This window comes from Gadus chalcogrammus, chromosome 2 (assembly GCF_026213295.1).
Source record: "Gadus chalcogrammus isolate NIFS_2021 chromosome 2, NIFS_Gcha_1.0, whole genome shotgun sequence".
Lineage (NCBI taxonomy): Eukaryota > Metazoa > Chordata > Actinopteri > Gadiformes > Gadidae > Gadus > Gadus chalcogrammus.
Genome location: NC_079413.1, coordinates 16,942,160 through 16,963,540, shown reverse-complemented (window position 1 = coordinate 16,963,540; position 21,381 = coordinate 16,942,160).

The window sequence follows — 21,381 nt, the reverse complement described above, 5'->3', positions numbered from 1 at the left end:
AACCCATGTAACTATGGTAACGTTACAGCGCATGGTAGCTGGGATTTACTATCGGTCCTTATTTTACGGACATTTGAACATACGAGAGCGGTAACCATGATGGTGTGTTGTGTTTATAGATTCGAAGGGTATGATGAAATACGTCAGGATGGCCGCGCAGTCTAAGGCGCTTCGTTCAGGTCGCAGTCTCCTCGCAGTTCAGGCGCGGGTTTGAATCCCACTTCTGACACTTAATTTGGAACTCGTTGATTGTGATTATCTGTTCAAACTTTGTAATATGGAGAATATTTGGAAAAGGTAAGGAGATTTAAACTCAACGGTGGGGTAGAGGAAATGGGTAATGAGAGGGGTGTCATTTTGTCTCTAAGTGTGTGCATTCGTTTATGTAAGTAATGTAACCCATGTAACTATGGTAACGTTACAGCGCATGGTAGCTGGGGTTTATTATCGGTCCTTGTTTTACGGAAATTTGAACATACGAGAGCAGTTTAACCATGATGGTGTATTGTCCTTATCCTTAATTATAAGGGATATTGTGGTGACCCACAACTGCTGTGTAGACATTCACCAAGGGACTGTACCTTTAAGGTAAACAGTTCAGGTTTTACGACAGTTCAGATTCTCAGCAGTTTCGTTAGAACTCATGTTCGAGTAACTCTTGTTTGTTTTGAAGTGGAGAGTAAAGCTGACTCGACCCATCTCCGTCTCTTGTCTCATCTTTTACATAACTCCACAATTGGTGACCCCCGATGCGAGTTGGATACGGCTGTACTATGTATCACATCGACGGTGATAACAACGCGCCCGCCGTGGCTGGCAGTAGTTGATCATACGTACTGTTTGGTACCATTCCTATCTGAACTCACTTCCGGTTTGGGAGGGGGTGGGGGTGAAGGGGGATCCCTATTCACAGGTACCACTTCCTGTTTATGTTTTATGATGGGTCATAAAGCATAAACCCATTCGTGTAGGGCTGATCCGTGTAATGCCAGTGGTGAACCTGCAGGGGTCGCTGGGGTGCGGGATCTGTATAGACAGAGGTGTGATTAGTGTATGTGTGTGTGTGTGTATGTATGTGTGTGTGTGTGTGTGTGTGTGTGTGTGTGTGTGTGTGTGTGTGTGTGTGTGTGTGTGTGTGTGTGTGTGTGTGTGTGTGTGTGTGTGTGTGTGTGTGTGTGTGTGTGTGGGGGTGTGTGGGGGTGTGCTAGGGATATGCGAAGTCGAATCGGCTGGGCTGTAGGTGTGTTAACAGGAAGATCACCGTGTTGTAGGCCGGACAGACAGTCGTCAAAGCGGGCAGGATGTTAGCAGAATGATCACTGTGTTGTTGGAAGGATAGCCAGTGATCTATGCGGATTGCAGGGCGAGACCATTGATGGAGGAACTGGGCATACAGTCAAGGCCCTAGAGAGTGTGAGATGGGGCACTGGCGGTAGGCAGATCGTCACGTGCTGTCCATACTATGGTCACTTTTCCCCATCACTTAACACAGTGGGCTTTAGAGACACACACCTCTGCATATCTGTTAACCTTTGGTGCAAAATGCACTACAACAACCACACCACAAACAATGCTGCCATAACTTAACACATGTTTCCTCTCAGAACACTATGACCTAAAAAACACTAACATCTTGAAGCATTGCCAATTGCATATATAAAATGTTGCTGTGTCCTCCAGTTTGGCATAGATTTCCTGTAGTGTTGCATTGAAAAAAAGAGAAAAAACACAGACAAACACTTCTTTGGACTACAGTAATAAAGTTTGAAATATTACAGTATGACATTCCAAGCCAAGTATCTGCTGACAGTGTTCATATGTCGGTTTACCTCCCACAAAAGATGTCACAATTGAGTGTGGTAAATGTACTGTAATTGTAAATACAGTAAATACTGTAAGTGTTTTATGTGAAACTGAGAATAACAATTTTCAGTTTTTGTAATGCAAATTACATACAGTAAGTACGTAATATATGATCCAGAAACAAATCACAAACACAACAGTTTTTATCACTGTGCTTTACTTTTTGGAGATTTTGTCACAGTGCAAGTGTTACACAAAACAGAAAATACATTACAAAGTCAAAAAATGTGTTCTAACAAAAAATGCAATGCACAAAACCTGCACATACTGTATATTACAGTAGCCCAACAGTGGCGCAGAATTGGGCTAATCCCTCCTATCCTCCGCATTTGGCCACAAATGTTCATCTACGTCGCAACGTAAAATAAAATAAATAAACTATAAACTAAATATTTTTTCTTATTCAAACATGTAACTTCATTTGTCTGTCCAAATGCAGCATCTTTCCATCTACAGTGATCTAAATTACTGTTAGGTTTTGAACAGAAAGTTCACTGTTTTGAACAGAGTATCTAAACATTGGTAAAATATGCTGAAGTTCCACAGCGTTTTGCCGGTAGTGAACATTGACTGGGGCAGGTATCCATGAAATTGTGTCTCGTGTGTATGGGTGTGTGTGTGTGTGTGTGTGTGTGTGTGTGTGTGTGTGTGTGTGTGTGTGTGTGTGTGTGTGTGTGTGTGTGTGTGTGTGTGTGTGTGTGTGTGTGTGTGTGTGTGTGTCAACAGATGTTTCATGGGCTATGATTCTATTAACAATATGTGGACAGCAGCATCATTATATGGTACAATTCTTATAACAAATGTGTTTGTAAGTGGTGTAGGATAAAAGTGTAATTCAATGCCAATGGAAACGGTGGGGTGTATTCGATGCCTTAATGTCTGTGGAGAAGCAACACCTCTATTGTTACACATATGTCTGACGGGCACCCCCCGGCTCCATGTTGATTATGGGGGAGCTGTCTATGGAAGACACGTGCTGTTTGATGGCTCCCTGGTACTATGCAGAGTGATTTGGAGTGTGTGTGTGTGTGTGTGTGTGTGTGTGTGTGTGTGTGTGTGTGTGTGTGTGTGTGTGTGTGTGTGTGTGTGTGTGTGTGTGTGTGTGTGTGTGTGTGTGTGTGTGTGTGTGTGTGTGCGGCGTATTAAGGCGTTTTTTAATCTACCCTACTATTTTATATATAAAAAAATAGAAAAGAGATATATTTATGTATAGTACTGGGGGTACCGATAACATATCCGTATATGGGATATGATATAGATATATATATATATAAATATTTATAGGTATATCTATATTAGGATTAAAAGGAGGGTTCACCAACGGGGCATAGTACTAACATAGTGAAGATACGGCCTGTGGTCCACCTTGACAATATATTAGGCGATATCATGATACTATTAAGATATTTTAGTAATTTTCATCTAATATAGTGTATTTGGTTTAACTTTATTTTACCATTAGGAGATTGTCTGTCTATGATGCGATGAGTGGGCGTAGGCCTGCGGTACCCAAGTATGTGTGTGATCAGTACCTATTGGTCAGGAGTCTATGACGTCGGGGGCCTAGGTGCGAATGTCTACAGAGGGCGTGCTATCATGCATAAATATACGGGCCCCATTGATACGGAAGAGTACGGCCTCTGACCCCGGACGTTAGACACACTATTCTAAGATAGTAAACGCGTCGTAGCAGCTGGAAGAAAAAAAAAACATCGATCCGTCCTGCACTACTATGCCGACTGACTGTAAGTATTCATATGAGTGTATTATGATGATATTATGACTATGTCTATGTGAATCAGCTGTTTATATCTGACCGAAGCAGCGATTACTTCACAGCGATTCGCGGTCCCGGCGGTGAGAGCGTGAAACAGCCGCAGGGTCCACGTGGAAGTATGTTTGTTTGTTTTTATAGTAGTGTGTTATATATAGATCCATAACACTCTCTCTATCATTATTATTATTAGTTGCTATGGTATATTCATGTAGAACAACTATTAAATTTGTGTTTTCCCAATGTGTAACAGGTTTGCAGGATATTCGGCTCAACATTCAAAGACCAATTCTAGCCGATCAGACTAATGCGTTGACAAGCGATAGTTTTGGTAAGTTGTTAATACGTCCGCCATTAGTATATCTATAGGTGTATTACCAAAATAAAATATCTATTAATTTAACATCTGAAACAACCAAAACTAACCCCTGAATACTTTTTGTATTTTGTTTTTGATCCACGTTTAGTACCTATCGCTGCCAAAGTCAATCAGCGAACCCCCGGACCAACTCCAAGTCGACTATCCAAGAAGAATTTGAAAAGGTCGGCGGGAATAGGCGGGGCTATACCCTGCTCACCGCAGGCCATAGAACAGCTACAAATTCCTTATAAAAAGGCCCGCAAGGACGCCACCCACGGTGGTCTAGCTCCGGAGAATTATAATCAGGTTATTCAGGCCGTTATAAACCCGCAAATCGTGCAACATGGAGCTGTATGGTCTGATTCCAACCACCAAGTGATCGGGGAAGTGGATGTGCATGTGTCGGCGTCGCCTACAGAGACCGTCACAGTGCAACCGGATGGGACTATACAACACGGTAGGAAATTAAATGAAAAAAAAAGTATGTGTATATTCTATAGAGTGTAATGATCATGATGGGATTGATACTGATTTCTTTTCTTTTTTCTATTACAAATAGTCCATGGAGATCCCCAGTGTGCGCCACTAGCAGGGCTGACCGCCAATGATTGGGCTGGTCTTGGCGACGTCCTGGACTCGTCCTGGAATTCATCGCTGTTGGATCATATCGACTTCACTCCAGCTCTGTGGGTCGACTCTCCAGCTACATCCGTAGAGGCTACCACCAGTGCAGAGCCTGTACAACACCACCAGCCTGCAGGTCCTGCATCTGGATCCCTACACACCATTCAAGACCCTATCCGCGACCCTCCGTGTATCGTGAGTCCCATCGCTCATGAGGTAGCGGTGCCGCGGCTACCAGCCGGTCCCGCAATTGCTGTTGGTGAATACCATGCAGAGGTGCGAGATGCTAAATGGCGTAAAGAATTTGCTGATAAATTAGCCGTGTTAACTGCGTCGGTGGATGTAAACTCCTTAGCCATTGCTCGTCAGAGTAAACTGGGAGTGGCGGCTGGTAAACGTGGTGACAGTAGATATCAGGCTCTCGAAGAGCAGACGAAGCAGTCCTTCATCGCTATCAGGGCCGAAAATGCGCGTGATCGTATGACTGCTGAATCCCCAAACACTGAGACCAGTAATGGACGTGCTAATCGTGGCCCTTCAGCGTAAGCATTTGGATGCCGAGGCAGCTGTGCGTGTCAACACGCAGGGCATAGAGAGAATTAATGCGCAAGAGGGGTTAAGAGCTTCTAAAACCGCTCGAAAATTCTGGTTAATGGAATCTGCTAGCGAAGCTAACGTCAATGCCTATCGGGCAATGTGTACCGAGATGTCTGTGATGAATGACACACTAGCAAAGCTTACGGTGAATGCTATTATTTGATTTGTGTTTTTGTTTTTAATGTTTTTTTGTTTTTTCTTTTATCTTGTGGAGAGGGTATTTTTTTTTGTTTTAAACTGCATGTAATAAAACTTTTTTTCTTTTAATACCTGACTAATTAACGTTTTTTTTTAAATATAATTTTTATATATATATATATATATTTTATTTTATTTTATTTTATTTATTTTCTATCTATCGGCATTAAAAAAAAAAACTATAGCCGTACACTATGCATAACGCCATTAACCCTAGAAAAAGGAAATTCAAATCTATAGACGGTAATCCCAAGAGACGGCGTAGATCTGATAGTGGGGGTAGCATTATGGATTTAGAACTTGAAGAGATGGCAATGAGGTATGACGCATCCGGCGATACGTCTCATTTGGCGGCCGTAGGACATGTGGTGGGTGGGGGCATGTATGCAGAAGGTTGTTTAGACAGGCGGGAAATATGTGTTGGCATAGATAGAACTAGACGGGTGTTAATTGCAGCTGATGCATGGGACCGTAGCATGGCTAATGCTCTATATCAGGCAGCTCAGATAAATGTTTCGAACGAACCATGTCTAGATGACGTGGTGGGGCAAGAGGCACCAGGAGATTTAGACACAAGGGGTGTGTTGTATGCGGGGGCAAACACGCGAGATGTACTTAACGCTGTCGGGGGGTGGTTGGATAGTGCACAAGAGAGTCTATACATATCCACACAGATCGATGTATTGCATGGGTCGCAACGTGATGAAGGGATTGGCGAGGGTTTTCAGGACCCCCCGGCTGCGGCAGGGGTCCCTATAGAGTCGAGGGGTGTGTTGTATGCGGGGGCAAACACGCGAGATGTACTTAACGCTGTCGGGGGGTGGTTGGATAGTGCACAAGAGAGTCTATACATATCCACACAGATCGATGTATTGCATGGGTCGCAACGTGATGAAGGGATTGGCGAGGGTTTTCAGGACCCCCCGGCTGTGGCAGGGGTCCCTATAGAGTCGAATATACAGGTCGGTGGTGGTGGTGGTGGTGGTGGCGTGGGGGGTGGTGGTGGTGGCGGTGATGGCGATGCTGTTGTTGACGATGATGGCAGTGGTGACGGTAGCGGTGTGGGGGATGGAGGTGCTGGTGATGGTGCTGCTTATGATGGTACACAGGTGCCTGCTGTAACGGGGGAAGATAATGACGAGTTGCATACCAGATTATTTCCCCGGTTTAACGGCTTTGAGGTTAGACAGTCCATTGATCTGAGAAGTATATCCCTTGCAAATTTACAGGAGGTCCCTGATTTGATCAGGGAGAGGCTGTCGGGTGTCATAACAAGCTGCTCGCAAAGTGCAGCCGATGGTAGTGTCTTAAACGTGGTGCTGAGAGGCCCTTCATTGGCCTCTGATGTACAGGCTGTGCTCGTAACGGGTGACGATTACAATGCGGATTTGTTTATGGAGCATATTAGCCAAGTCATACAGAGCAACGACACAGGTCTGACGGATGATGTGCTAGAGTTGGTGGTCACAGGGGTCCACAACAAACGGGGTGGGGCACGTTTGAAGTTAAAAAACATTCCCTATGATGAAATCATACACAAGAAGAAGCTAAGTCTCTACACACCGAGTAATACTCACGACAATTTGTGTTTCTCACTATGCATGACACATTTTCTGCATGAGGGGGTAACCGGGGGTGACACAGCGGCCGAAGAGACTAATTTGGAGGCGGCTCGCAAATTACACAGTGATCTGGGGTTTGCCCCAGATCACTCTGTGGGTTTCTCGGATGTTTCCAAATTTGAGAGACATCTAGATGTTAAAATCCTGATATTTCATCATAATGATGCATTCAGGAAGCTGGAGATGTTCCAGACACATACGGGCCAACATCCAAAAACAGTATGGCTATACCTCCATGATAACCATTATCATTGCATAGAGAACAGAACGGCATTCTTTGGTACGGGATATGTGTGTGAATATTGTTACAAGGCCCATGAGGGAATTCTATTCCACAAATGCCCGATCCATTGCAATGTGTGTCTGACAGTGTGCGATAGACTATCAGGTCGCACGATAAAGTGCAAGGACTGTAGTCGTATATGCCGCTCGCAGGTCTGCTACAACACACACAAGAAGCATTCTGCCAAACATGACATGATACCTTGTGAAAAGCTCAAATACTGCGATCGTTGTTGTAGACAGTATATCATACCGAAGAAGAAGAAGAAGGGGGTGGGGGAGGAGGAGGAGGAGGAGGAGGAGGAGGAGGAGGAAGGTGTCGATAATGGTCACGTATGCAGCGAGGCAAAGTGTCGTAACTGTGGGGAGCCGAGGCCCGATGATGGAATACATGATTGCTATATCCAGCCATACAAAAAGAAAAAGAAAAAGAAACGCAGGGGTGGTCGCTGGGGTCCATCGGATGACTCTGATGACGACGCTCCGCCTAATAAATACATATACTATGATTTCGAAACGCGCATGCATGATGGTCGTCACGAAGCAAACTGTGTGGCTGCTACAACGTCTGAAGGCATAGAATGGTATGCTACAGGTCTAGGTTGTGTAAGCGAGTTTGTGAAACGCTACAGAAGAGGGGAGTATTCGTTGTATACATTTGTTGCACACAACGCGTCGGGCTTTGATAACTATATCGTCCTGGATTACATGACCAAGCAGGGTATTAAACCCACTTTAGTCATGAAGGGTAGCAGAGTCATTTTGATGCGTGATGACGCCTACCATCAGAGATGGGTCGACTCATTTAGCTTCTTGCCCATGCGATTGGCTAATGCACCGGCGGCGTTGGATTTTGACGATATGGCAAAAGGTAATTTTCCGCATAAATTCAACACACGGGCCAACGAGTCTTATGTCGGTGCCTACCCTGAGATCTCATATTATGGATATGATTCCATGACTAGCGATCAAAAGACAGATTTCGCTATTTGGTACAGATCTGTACGACACAAAAAATTTGACTTTCAGAAACAGCTGCGTCTCTACTGTGTCAACGACGTGAGGATCCTATACACGGCGTGTGGGATCTACAGGGAAAATTTCATAGAGTGTGCCACTATAGACCCCTTGTCCTATGCCACTCTGGCTTCGGCGTGCATGGCCACCTTCAAAAAGTCGTTCTTGAAGAAAAACGTCCTGGCACTGACCTACGAGGGGGTCTATCAGAAAAAGCAAAAGTCGTTCTCATGCGCATCCATCCAGTGGCTTGAATATCTATCCCACTCCAATAACATGGAGATTCGGCATGCTCTCAACCATGGAGAGGCTAAATATGGACCATTCTTCCTAGACGGACATGCACCATCTATAAACACAGCCTATGAATTTGCAGGATGCTTTTATCATGGGTGTGAACAGTGCTACAACGCTGGCCACCAGAACCCTGTCCTCAAGAAGACCTATGGCGAATTGTGGGTGCAGTTTCACCTCAAAGTCAAGGCTCTCGAAAGAGATCATGGTTTAAGAGTTGTGGTCATGTGGGAGTGTGAGTGGCACCGTCTGAAAAAGACCAATGCTGCAGTGCAGGCATTCTTGGCTACTCTGAAGATACAACCTAGGATTGATCCTCGCGACTCTCTCTATGGGGGTCGCACCAATGCCATCAAAATGTATCACAAGGCCGAGCCCGGTGAGAAAATACGCTACTATGACTTTACCTCTCTCTACCCCACAGTACAGGCTCGCTGTCATTATCCTGTAGAGCACCCCCAGATCATTTTCAGGAATTTTGGTCCTTTGGATGGGTATTTCGGCATCATCAAATGCACCGTGTTGCCCCCCAGAGGTCTTTACCATCCTGTGCTCCCCTACAGGTGTCATGGGAAGCTGATGTTCCCCCTCTGTGGTACATGTGCCACTGAGCTCAATCAGACAGACGCGTGTCATCACTGCAACGATGAACGGGCTCTGACAGGCACCTGGGTGACTTTTGAGCTACAAAAAGCAGTCGAAATGGGTTACGAGTTAATCCAAATGCATGAGGTGTGGCACTACCCCAAACGGTCAGAGACTCTGTTTAAAGGGTATGTCAAAACGTTTCTCAAGCGTAAACAGGAGGCTTCAGGATACCCCAGCACAGTGGACACTGCGGAGAAACAGCGAGCGTATGTGCAAAACTATCTGGCAAAGGAGGGTATACAGTTGGATCACGACAACATGTGTGTGAACAAGGCCATGCGTAATTGCAACAAGTTGATTCTAAACAGTCTGTGGGGTCGCTTTTCACTACGCCCAGACCTACCCACTTGTGAGCTAATTTCTGACCCTGAAAGGTTCACTCAGCTCATGTTTAGCGATAGCTATCACATTAGTCACTTTTGCTTTATCTCTGATAAAATGCTAAAGTGGTCACCCAGCAGACCCTGAAATGTCTATTGGATGATTTTGTCAACCATCGGCCTCAAACCCTCGACATCACCACCACTGTAGATACCATCCAGCGAGATAAGACTAGGTTTCTGCTTAAAAACGCTACTGTAGTTAAACGGCTTAGGGTGGTTTACAACAAACGCAGGGTCTTCCCCGACTACACCACGCTTCCTTACGGTTATTAACCATTTTGTTTATTGTTTTTCTCTTTTTCACATGATCCATGTTTTTCTTCTTCTTCTTTTTACATATCGTTTTCAAATGATCCATGTTTTTATTCATTTTATATTTTTGAGGGGGGTATGCATATTGTGTTAAGAAAATCAAATCATACTATGTTATAATCATGCTATTAGCTATTTTGTTTTTTATTGTTTTCAAATGATCCATGTTCTCTTCTTTCATCTTTTTTTTATTTTAATCTTTTTTTTTTTTATGCATCATGTATTAATGATGAATGACTGTGCTAATAATCATGTCGGTGTTAATAAAGAATGTTAACTGTCAAATGTTTCACGGTTCTATGGTCACAATACATCCGTCCATCAGAGGGGATGCACACAGACCGCAGAGATGGCTGCTGTACACACAACGTTCGACCCTAGACTTCAACACCCGTTCAGCATGGTAGTATCGGGACCTTCAAACAGCGGCAAAACCTACTTTGTCAAAACAGTCATTGAAAATATGGATCGGTTATTCTCAGAAAAGATTGAGAATATAGTATATGTTTATTCATGCTGGCAGCCCATATATGATGATTTACTTAAAATAAGGAACATTCACTTTGTAGAAGGGATCCCCAAATCTCTATGTGATGATGCAATCTTACCAGTCCATACTAGAAATCTGCTCATTATTGACGACTTGATGAACGATGCATGCAATAATATAGAGGTTCAGTACGTTTTTACCAAATATGTACACCATCGTAATCTCAGTTGTATGTATCTGGTCCAGAATTTATTTATGCAGGGTAAAACCAGCCGTACAATTAGTCTAAATACCAATTACATGGTTTTGTTTAAGAACCCTCGTGACAAATATCAGATTATGCTGATAGCCAAACAGATGTTTCCATGCAAGACAAAATATTTTCTAGAAGCCTTTAACGATGCTACCGACATGCCTTACGGCTATCTACTTGTAGACTTTAAAGCCATGACCCCAGACAACATGAGACTTAGAACAGATATATTGTCAGACCGGCATGTTGTATACACTCAGAGAGCCAAAGTGATTAGCCCAAAAGACCATGTCCTCACGTATAAGTAGAAATCGTGAGCGTCTTAAGCAACTATATAGCGCACCTCCGGCCCAACGTAAAGTTATCCTCAGGACAGCCAACACCGACTTTATCAACTCGCTGTGTGAAATAGCCTTGAACATTTTACAAGGCAAAATACCTCTGACTCCACGCCAGCATACGAAATTGCGTAGACGAAAGAAGGACCTCAGAATACTCGCCAATAAAAATGTACTAATATCTAGAAAGAAAAGACTAATCAATCAGACTGGTGGATTTCTACTACCCCTGCTGTCTGTGGCCATACCGTTGTTTACAAGCCTGTTCTCAAGAGGAGGGTGATTATAATGGATCATACGCACAAGATGTATCTAGTTCCTCAACATCAACTCGATGCCTTAAAACATACCCCGCCCAGGGATTCTGTTAGACAGACTGCTGAAAATGAGCTGGATAAAGCCATTACGATGGTGTTGAACACTCCCGATACAGACCTATATGAAAAAGCGGCCAGGTACGGCGCTGTCCTGCAGCGTTATCTATCCATGGTAAAGCAAGGGCAGCGCGAGCATGGAGAATTAACTCTGTCGCTTGCTGAGGGGGACCCTGTTCATACGCCTATGGCGGCACAGCATAGTGCTGATGACGATGACGGCACCGGCGATCATATCTATAAGGATATAATGAAACATATACCCGTCAGAAGCAAGAGCAATACCCGACATATCCTGGACTCTTTAAAGAAATCTAAAAATGTTTCATGGTCGGACAAGGGGGAGATCATATTACATGGCGAAACTATTAAGGGGTCCCATATGTTTGATTTGTTAAAGAATGTTACCGCCCCTTACCATGTTGTCGAATCTGTCAGACCACAGGGCTGGAATGTATTTCTGAAATCTTTAGCCAGTAATAATATACCCCTATCGGCTATCCCTAATAAACAACTCAGGCAAACTGTAGACATGTATAAGCATAGCCCCGGCACTACGGACGCCAATGCGATGGCCTCCGCCCCTGGCTCATCCGATAAAAGGAGGAAACGCAAGCAGCCCTTGTCATCTATTACTTCCCCTGGAATGCATGTGGCCGAGTGGTTGCCATTTTAAATTATGTATCTAAATGTATGTTTTATCCGTAAAAATAAAAGAAAACAGTACTACTAAAATGTAATCAAATTATTGTACTTTTATTATCAATACAGAAAACAATCATAACAACAACAACACATGCTACATGTTACATCCGCATACACATGACTGCACACACATCATATCATGCTCATTACAGACATTAGGTTGTACACGGTTAACAAAGTCATAAACCTTTTCATCATTACGGGGTAAATTATCCCCATACATTTTCAAAAACTTTTGATAGGATACCCCTTTTTGCATATTAAACAAGAAAAAAACACAATGATGCCCACATGCTGTACTTGACGGATCCTGGACCTGTTGTGTAGAATGATCAACATCTATACAGTGCTGATCGAGAAAACGCTGTATGGTCTCAGGAAACTCAGAGTATGAGGGTGGGTTGCCGTAGGAGTCGAAAAAGTAACCCTGTCTCTCATCAGTAATATAGATGGCTAGCCAATGCGCACCGGCCATATGTGAAGGTTCGGTGTTGACCACCATCATAGCAGGCCTCTGATGAATTTCCCGGGGTAGGTGATTACACGGTAACGCGCCGAGAAAATATGCCTTGTGTGCCATTTTCTGACACACGGCTGTTAGCTCTATAGTATTCATATCGCACCGCCTTTTTCAGTAATAGTCCAACAGCACCTGTCGTCTATTTGATATTTCTATAACAGAATCATAAACTGCATAACATATCAAATTGACCGTTGTAGCCAATGCTGCTCTGAACCGTGCCTCTAGCCTCACATTCCCTGTTCTGACTAGCGATACATGTTGTCCACAGCCCTCATCTGCCTCAAGGTTGAAACAAAATAATGCATACCCGCCCCCGAATTCCTTATGATTAATGGCTATTTCTCTATCTTTGAGCTGTCGACCTGTAGCCTGAATGAGCTGGAAATATTCTCGTGTATAGAGACCATTTCTAAAGTCAGGCTGAAAGGGTTTAGAGGGATATGCCTGACCGTCGCAATATAGGGATAAGAACTCAATGCCGAAATGCTGGAATCTGAAAGGATTCCTGGCATAGCTCCCTGTGAATGCTTCGTTATTCACAAAACCTATAATAACCATCTTGGGTATTTGGCCTAGAAATAGATTATCCTGTGTGCATATACGGCTGCCCGCAGCGATGGATACATTCTTTAGACATACCCTATCAACAGGGTATTTAACGTTAGCTTGGTTTAGCGCACGGGCATGTGCCAGCTTGACGCCTGGTGCTACCGATACCTTTTTAATGAAAACATTTGCAGACGCTATAGAGACCCGGTATTCCACAGCCCCATCGGACATGAGACAGAAATCATTTTTTGCTCTAATGAATCTCATGCGGAGATCAACTCCGTTAATCAACAGTTTCTCCTGAAAAAACATATCGACGTGTATAGGGGATATCAGCTCCACTATACGACTTCGCCCTGTATATTCACTCCTAGTCGTTAAGCCTAGATTGAGACCTCCAGGAAGAATCTCGTCCATATGTCCATGTGTGTCTTTCTGGAATAGACCACAGCCAAATTGGGTGTCTAATGTTCCGTTTCCATAGTTTAGCAGGCATTCTATTATGCCTCTGTATGGATAGGTGTTTGACGACTGGGTGATAAGCCTATCACCCAGAGTAATATCTACTTGGGAGAATAACGTGCATCCTGGATAGTTAATCAGTCCCACGGGTGCCGCCGGAGCCAAGTCTGTTCCATCAGGATTAGTAATCTTGATCCTCAGATGTAAATACGTGTTGTTTAGATCTATATAGTCTTCGCTACTGGCCGATACAAAGAACTCTATGGGTCCACCATCTGTTAGCGCCGATAGCGGGGGTATTTCAATATATGTACTTTTTTCTATCGATGTCTGCGTCATCGGCAGGGAGAAGAGATCCAGCTCGCTCTTAATGCATTCGTCTGACATGTTATGTAGCAACGCCATTGTTATTCAACCCTCCTGCTATACTAGATGAATATATCGTTAGCTGCCCCTCTAAAACGACGGGATGCCACCTTCCTGCTCCTTTTAGGTTTGGATCTCTTTTTGATAGATGCCAATCTTTTATTCTGTTTACGACGTCGTGCCGGTGCACGGGTACGCCCACATCCTATAGGAGGATACTTTGTTGCTCTTCGGGCATATACCCTCATGCCTGCCCCCTGCTGTTTGGGCGTAGATGCAGCATGGGCTATGTTGGTCATAACGTCGCCTATAATATGTTTAGCAGCAGTCTTCAGATGAGGCTTTGCTATGCTAACCCCTCGCCTAAATAACGGAATAGCCATTCTAAAGAGGCTACGGAACATCCCTCCGATGCCAGCTCCATATTGTGTGCTGCTACCCTCATAGCCAGGTAGCCCACTCCCTGCTTGGTTTAAATAATACTGAACATATTTGTTCTCGTCGTAAGGCGGTCTATACCCCCTCATCCCTATAGACGGTACTACGGATTCTACTGTTTTACAGGTCTAAAATGCAGCTTGAGTATCACTTTGCCGTATGTGAATTTTATATTTGTATTCTGGTCAGACTTTAGATCGATTTCAATATCTCCAAGAGGGTCTCGGGCTACGTGTACGTAATGCGGCTTGTCGAACATGTGAATGCAGTGTCTCCTGCTGGTGTCGGTTATATTAATACTCCTTAGCAGGGGGACATAACTATCTCCGACCAGCTGATGGTCAACGATGTCGCTATATATGAACATGTTGTAACACCCGCCGTGAATATCGGTGGGATGGGGGGCGTATGCTGCATACGATTTATGGGCTGATAGCTTGACCCCTGCGTCGAAACCCAGCATAGCGGCCAGTTTTCCTCTAAAGACGATAGATAGGTGAGCGTCTCCTTCTACATAAACGCGGTTTCTAATACCTTCATGATGTAGTATAACTCTACCGCTAGGATCATATTTGGCCCAAGTCTTGTTGATTTGTAGTAATAACGATCCGATACTCTCATAAAGCCCACCAACTAATAGACATGATGTCCTATGACCCGTTTTACCATCGTGAATGGTCATCGTAGCGTCCTCGGTAGGAAAACTATGCCAGCTGCATGGGTACTGAGCTTCAATTAGGCCTACTTCATAGGGCTGCTTGGTGTGTATAGATTTTGCTAATTTAGTTCTAAAATTCCATATCTTATTTTGTGGGTAGATCCCTGCCGATGCATTACTCGCTAGAGTCACATAGAACCCTCCAGACACCTCCTTATCCATCGTACACTCTGGTTATAATGGAATGTATGTCTCTTGTATGTCTCTTTATGCATCGACTAGTGTCTTTTCAGCTATCCATGAATTGAATGCCTCCGGCCAGCCCAGCCATTTGACATATAGCCAGATTCTTAGACCCCTCCCTTTTTCTATCTATAATCTTTTCTATTTTATACACCTTGTTTTTAGACACTATAACTTTTTGTAGCTCTTTCTCATAAAATGTTCCATGGACAGGGGCACCTGCATAGTCTTGCAGCTTATAGACTGGAGGACACCTTGCTATGCGCTGCGATATTACAAAATATTCATCCGTAAATGTCTGCTCATACCCCTTTCGAAATGTAGCTCTGACTTTTGAAATTCTAACCGTGTCACCAACATCGTATCTAAACACCACCATCGGCTCTTGAGTGGTTTTGTATAGCGTATTAAACACTGTTTTCTCATTATCTTTATCAACGTTGACCGGGGTCATTTTTATCGATCTATGATATGAATGGTTATAAGCATGGACCATAGTCCTGTAGCTTATCCACATATCGTTTGGAGTTGGCAGCTGTTAAATATCTCCACATGCGGGTTTTCAGAGTCCTGTTGAAGCGTTCCACTATACTGGCCTTGGTCTCGTTAGATGTAGAGAAATGTTTGACGTTGTACCGCTCCATCAAACGCTGAAAGATCTTGTTATAAAATTCTTTGCCGGCGTCAGTCTGCAGTTTATCGGGGGTACGCCCTTCACCGAGAATATCATCAAAAGCTTTAGCGACGTCGATAGCCCTCTTGGATGGTAACGGACGAACCCATGCATGTTTTGAGAATACATCGATGCACGTCAACAGAAAATGCACACCATCATTTTCGGATGCATACTCTGCCATATCCACTAAATCAGCCTGGAACTGTCTATCTATTCCACTAACCAATACTCTATTTCTGCGGAAATGTATCGGTGCAGGTACATGCAGGGTGTAGGGATCCTGCTTCAGCAGCCATTTCTTGATATATTTTAGTGGAGGTACTGCACCCTCACTATGCTCGAGGGCCGTTCTTAGTTTATTGATGCCGCCGTAACCCCCTGGTCCGGAGGGATCATAATAAGTCTTATGCAGCCGTTTATCCATGTCGTATGTCTGCGACAAAAACGAATACTGAAACACTGCTCAGAGTTATCCATCCTTTTATTTAAAATGTCTGTCCGCTCAAAACAATCTCAGATAAAGTTTACATGAAGTTTTATTTTTCTGCACCATTTTACAAGCCATCATTCTAGCAGTTCTAATACCCTCGGCGTTTGAGGCATTATTCAGCTTCAAGACATCCGATACAAAAGCACATATACACATGACATGTCCGACGGTAAAACAGTCACCATCGGGGAAATGGGTAAATACTTCAGCTAACATTTGATCAGTAGGTTTATCATACAAGAATTTCATGACCAGATCATTCCAACCCTTATACGTACATTTGATATAAGCATTATGTTGGGCATACGTATCATTTTCTATGGCAGCATACATCAAAACGGATAGTCTATCTGATACAATCTTGCTATCCGCATCATAGGCATAAGAAAACAACACCCCCATTATAAACGCCACCCACCACCACCAGGCTTTGGTTTGCCAAATGACAATGTAGGACGCCACATTTGTATGGCTTCATGTATCAGAAGCAGATGTTCATCGGACACTCCTTCGGCGGTCAGTGAATCCAGTTTTTCGGTATCATAGGTATTGCCTATTAAATCACATAGATAAGATTCGACCACGCCATAGATTTTTCCGGGGGACACAGTCAACCCTGTAGTCTTCTTTAAAACAGTTTCTAAAAGTAACAGGAAGGGGTGTCTGTCCAGGATAACACAAATGTCCTGGTAGTGGGATTCGTAGTGATGATGTGACGCTCCCTGCAGGCATGAATGGCGTCGTTGACTTGGGCAATCACACTGGCATCCCCAGCAGACCGCTTGCTTCTGATGGCTGATGATGGCTACCACACAGAGCCCCGTGGTAAATCGCAGAACAGCCAGCGATGCAGGGTTTAAACGGATCTGTGTTGATACAGGCCATCCGTCATCTCTCATAGCAGTGTCCACCTCCAGCTCACTGTCCTCGCCGGTGTGTAGGAAGGTCAGATTCAATCCGGTCAGATAGACGGCATACTCGTGAAGCCAGTGGGGTCCGGGTTGTACAGCCTTTAAATCAGCAGTCTCCATAGCCACACCCCCACCTTGCACATGTTCATCATTGACCTGTGCTGCATAGCGTATCAAAAATATACCATTAGAATATGAAAATAAAAACACACACAACACCCACATATTAAAATAATGTATAGCCTATCAAAAACACATTTAAAAAAAAAAAGGAAAATAAAACATCCTTAATACTACTAGTATGTACCCTCCACCTTCGTATACATTGCTGACATTTTCTAATGCTAGCATAACCCTAAACATACTCAAACACACCATGTGCCCCCTCATCAAACCCAGACGACTCAAACAGGCACATTCGGCATTCATCATCAGTTGTGCTCCATGGTTCTTCATTCGTCTTAGCCATAGAATCAATCTCTGCAAAAATTCCATGTAGTGCAGACAGATCAGCCCACTGCATGAAAAAGACATTATCAAAATAATCAGCAGCTTCTAAAACACTGGTGCGTAGAGGAGAGCTACCGATGCAATGCATATCATAGCACTGTGGTAGCTCGTCTGTATCAACACCGCGTCTGAAAAAAATGAAATCCTGTGGGCTCTTCGTATGATAGTTTGCATCCATGCGATGAATCCTCGATTCATACTGAAAGGTCCATTCCATGCGATGATGAATCCTCGTTTCATACTGAAAGGTCCAATGGAATACATGGGTCCCCCATGCCATGTACCCTCGCCACCGTCTAGCATGGGGCATAAATTCTCCAAGAAAAAATTCCACTCGTGAACGTTCAACCGCCACTCTGTAGCACAATCTTTAACTTTCAAAATAACACAGCCATCGACCCATGATATTACATACTCCAAGCCGTATTCGCCAACGTGGGTGAATGAATCCCCGGCACTCCGGTCTCTCAAGCCTAAAACAGGCCTCGTTCTTTTGAGTGGAGCATTAAGCAGTACCGCATCTCCACAACTATTGACATAGCTAGACACAGGCGTACTAGCGTTGGACATACCGTCAGGCATCTGGTTTTCAATGTCCTCATTGCTCGACACAGAGTCGTCCATGGCGGGGGAAGACAATGGCGACGGGGTACGAGGGCCCCTATACAACCAAAAAGGACTATCTGATCTATGGGTTTCTTCTGATGAGCAGTCCATGTCGAATGAAAATAACACTGCAGACAACTTGATGAATGCGGGGACCCTACAGCAGCCGTCGCCCCCTTTTTAAACTATGTTTATGACCCCTCATAAAACATAAACAGGAAGTGGTACCTGTGAATAGGGACCCCCCCTTCACCCCCACCCCCTCCCAAACCGGAAGTGAGTTCAGATAGGAATGGTACCAAACAGTACGTATGATCAACTACTGCTGGCGGCTGGCGGCTGGCAGTGCGGCTACCGACGCGGCTAACGTCGGCGCTATCTATGCTGCCGTCAAATTACCGGCTTCTGGCAGAACAACCCACGGCCGTGGTTCCAACACATTGAAGCCCAGTTCCAGCTGAGAGGCATAACACAGGACGTGACAAAGTATTTCCACGTGGTGGCAGCCTTAGATGCCTCGACGACGGCCAGGTGTATGGCACGGTTGGAGGCTCCTCCAGCTGTCGGCAAGTACGACGCGCTCAAGGCGTTCCTGGTGGACCTTTTTGAACTGTCGGAGCTGGAGAAGGCGTCTACGCCACTCCTGGGGGGCGGATTTCCTCTGCGCATACAGGCTGCTGGTGGATGTTACTAACTGCCGCCTGATCGACGCCCTCTCTTTTGCTTCGTTCCCCTGCACGCTGGGGGGGGGTGGGGGGGTGGGGGGGCTTTGTCTTGCGAACACGTTTGCCACCGGGGACCTGTATCAACGCCTGCTGGCTAAGTTTCCTGACATCACCACGCCCACGTTTTCATCGGCTGTGGCTAAGCATGGTGTGGAGCACTACATCACCATGGTTGGCCCCCCGGTCTATGCACGGGCCCGCCGCCTCGACTCTGCCAAGCTCGCGATCGCCAGGGAGGAGTTCGCCAGCATGGAGCGCCTCGGCATCGTACGCCGTTCCAACAGTCCGTGGGCCTCCCCCCTGTACATGGTGACCAAGGCTGATGGCGGTTGCGTCCCTGTGGTGATTTCCATCGCTTGAATAACCCCACCACCCCCGACCGTTACCCGGTACCGCACATTCAGGATTTCTCCGCCCACCTGGCTGGTGCCGCCGTCTTTTCAAAGATGGACCTGGTACGCGGTTAGCATCAGGTGCCCGTCCGCCCGCAGTATGTCCCCAAGACGGCGGTCATCAAGCCCTTTGGACTTTTTGAATTCCTGAGGATGCCTTTCGGCCTCAAGGGTGCAGCACAGACGTTCCAGCGCCTCATGGATTCTGTGCTGTGGGACATGCCGTTCCTGTTCGTCTATCTGGATGACATCCTCGTTGCCAGTGCGTCCGCGGACGACCACCTGACGCATCTACGGCAGCTCTTCGGTCGGCTCAGTGAGCATGGTCTCATTGTCAACCCGGCCAAGTGCGAGTTTGGCCGGTCATCCATCACCTTCCTCGGCCACCACGTCACCCCGCAGGGGGCGGTTCCCCTCCCGGCCAGGGTGGACGCCATCGCCAGTTTCCCACGCCCGCGCACTGTGAAGTCCCTGCAGGAGTTCCTGGGCATGGTGAACTTCTATAACCGTTTCCTCCCTCTTGCGGCCCAGCTCATGCGACCCTTGTACAACGCCTTGCGGGGCAGGAAGCCTGCAGACGTGTTGGATTGGTCCACAGAGATGACGGCTGCCTTCGATGCTGCCAAAACCGTGTTGGCCAACGCTGCTCTGCTGGCGCACCCGTCTCCGACCACCCCTGTTGCTCTCACTACGGACACCTCTGACTACGCCGTGGGGGCTGTGTGTGAGCAGTGGGTGGGCGGAGCCTGGCAGCTGCTGGCCTTTTTCAGCAGGAAGCTCCGCGACAACGAGAGGAAATACAGCGCTTTTGACAGGGAGCTCCTGGCTCTTTTCCTCGTCACCCGTCATTTCCGCTTCCTGTTGGAGGGCCGTCGATTCACGGCTTTTGTTGACCACGAGCCGTTGACGTTCGCCATGGCCAAGTCTTCGGAGCCATGGTCTGGTCGACAGCAGCGCCAGCATGTGGCCGGCAAAGACAATTTTGTAGCCGACTGCCTCTCTCGGGTGGTTATTGGTTCCGTCCACTTGGGCCTTGACTACGCAGCTATGGCTGGGGATCAGGCTACAGACTCTGAGGTGCAGGCCTACAGGACAGCCCCCACGGCACTCCTCATGGAGGATGTGGTATTTGGCACGGCCAACACTGCGCTCCTCTGCGACGTCTCCACTGGCCAACCGCGCCCCATGGTGCCTGCTGGCTGGAGGCGTAAAGTTTTCGACACGATCCACAGCCTTTCCCTCCCGGGGGTGAAGGCCTCTGCCAAGCTGGTGGGGGCCAAGTTCGTCTGGCCGGGCCTGCGGAAGGACGTCAGGGCCTGGGCCGCTGTCTGTGTGGCGTGCCAGCGTGCGAAGGTGACTCGGCATACCAAAGCCCCCTTGGCACTCGTTTCGACCACGTGAATATGGACCTGGTGGGCCCGCTTTCACCCTCCCGTGGTTACACCTACCTCCTCACCATGTTGGACCGGACCACCAGGTGGCCAGAAGTCGTTCCCCTGTCCTCCACTACAGCAGCTGAGGTGGCCCGGGCTTTCGTTATGGCTTGGGTGGCCCGTTTCGGCACACCGTCAGACATTTCCTCAGACCGGGGGCCGCAGTTCACGTCGGAGCTTTGGACTGCGGTCGCCGGGGTCCTGGGGGTGAAGGTCCACCGTACCACAGTCTATAACCCACAGAGCAACGGGCTTTGCGAGCGG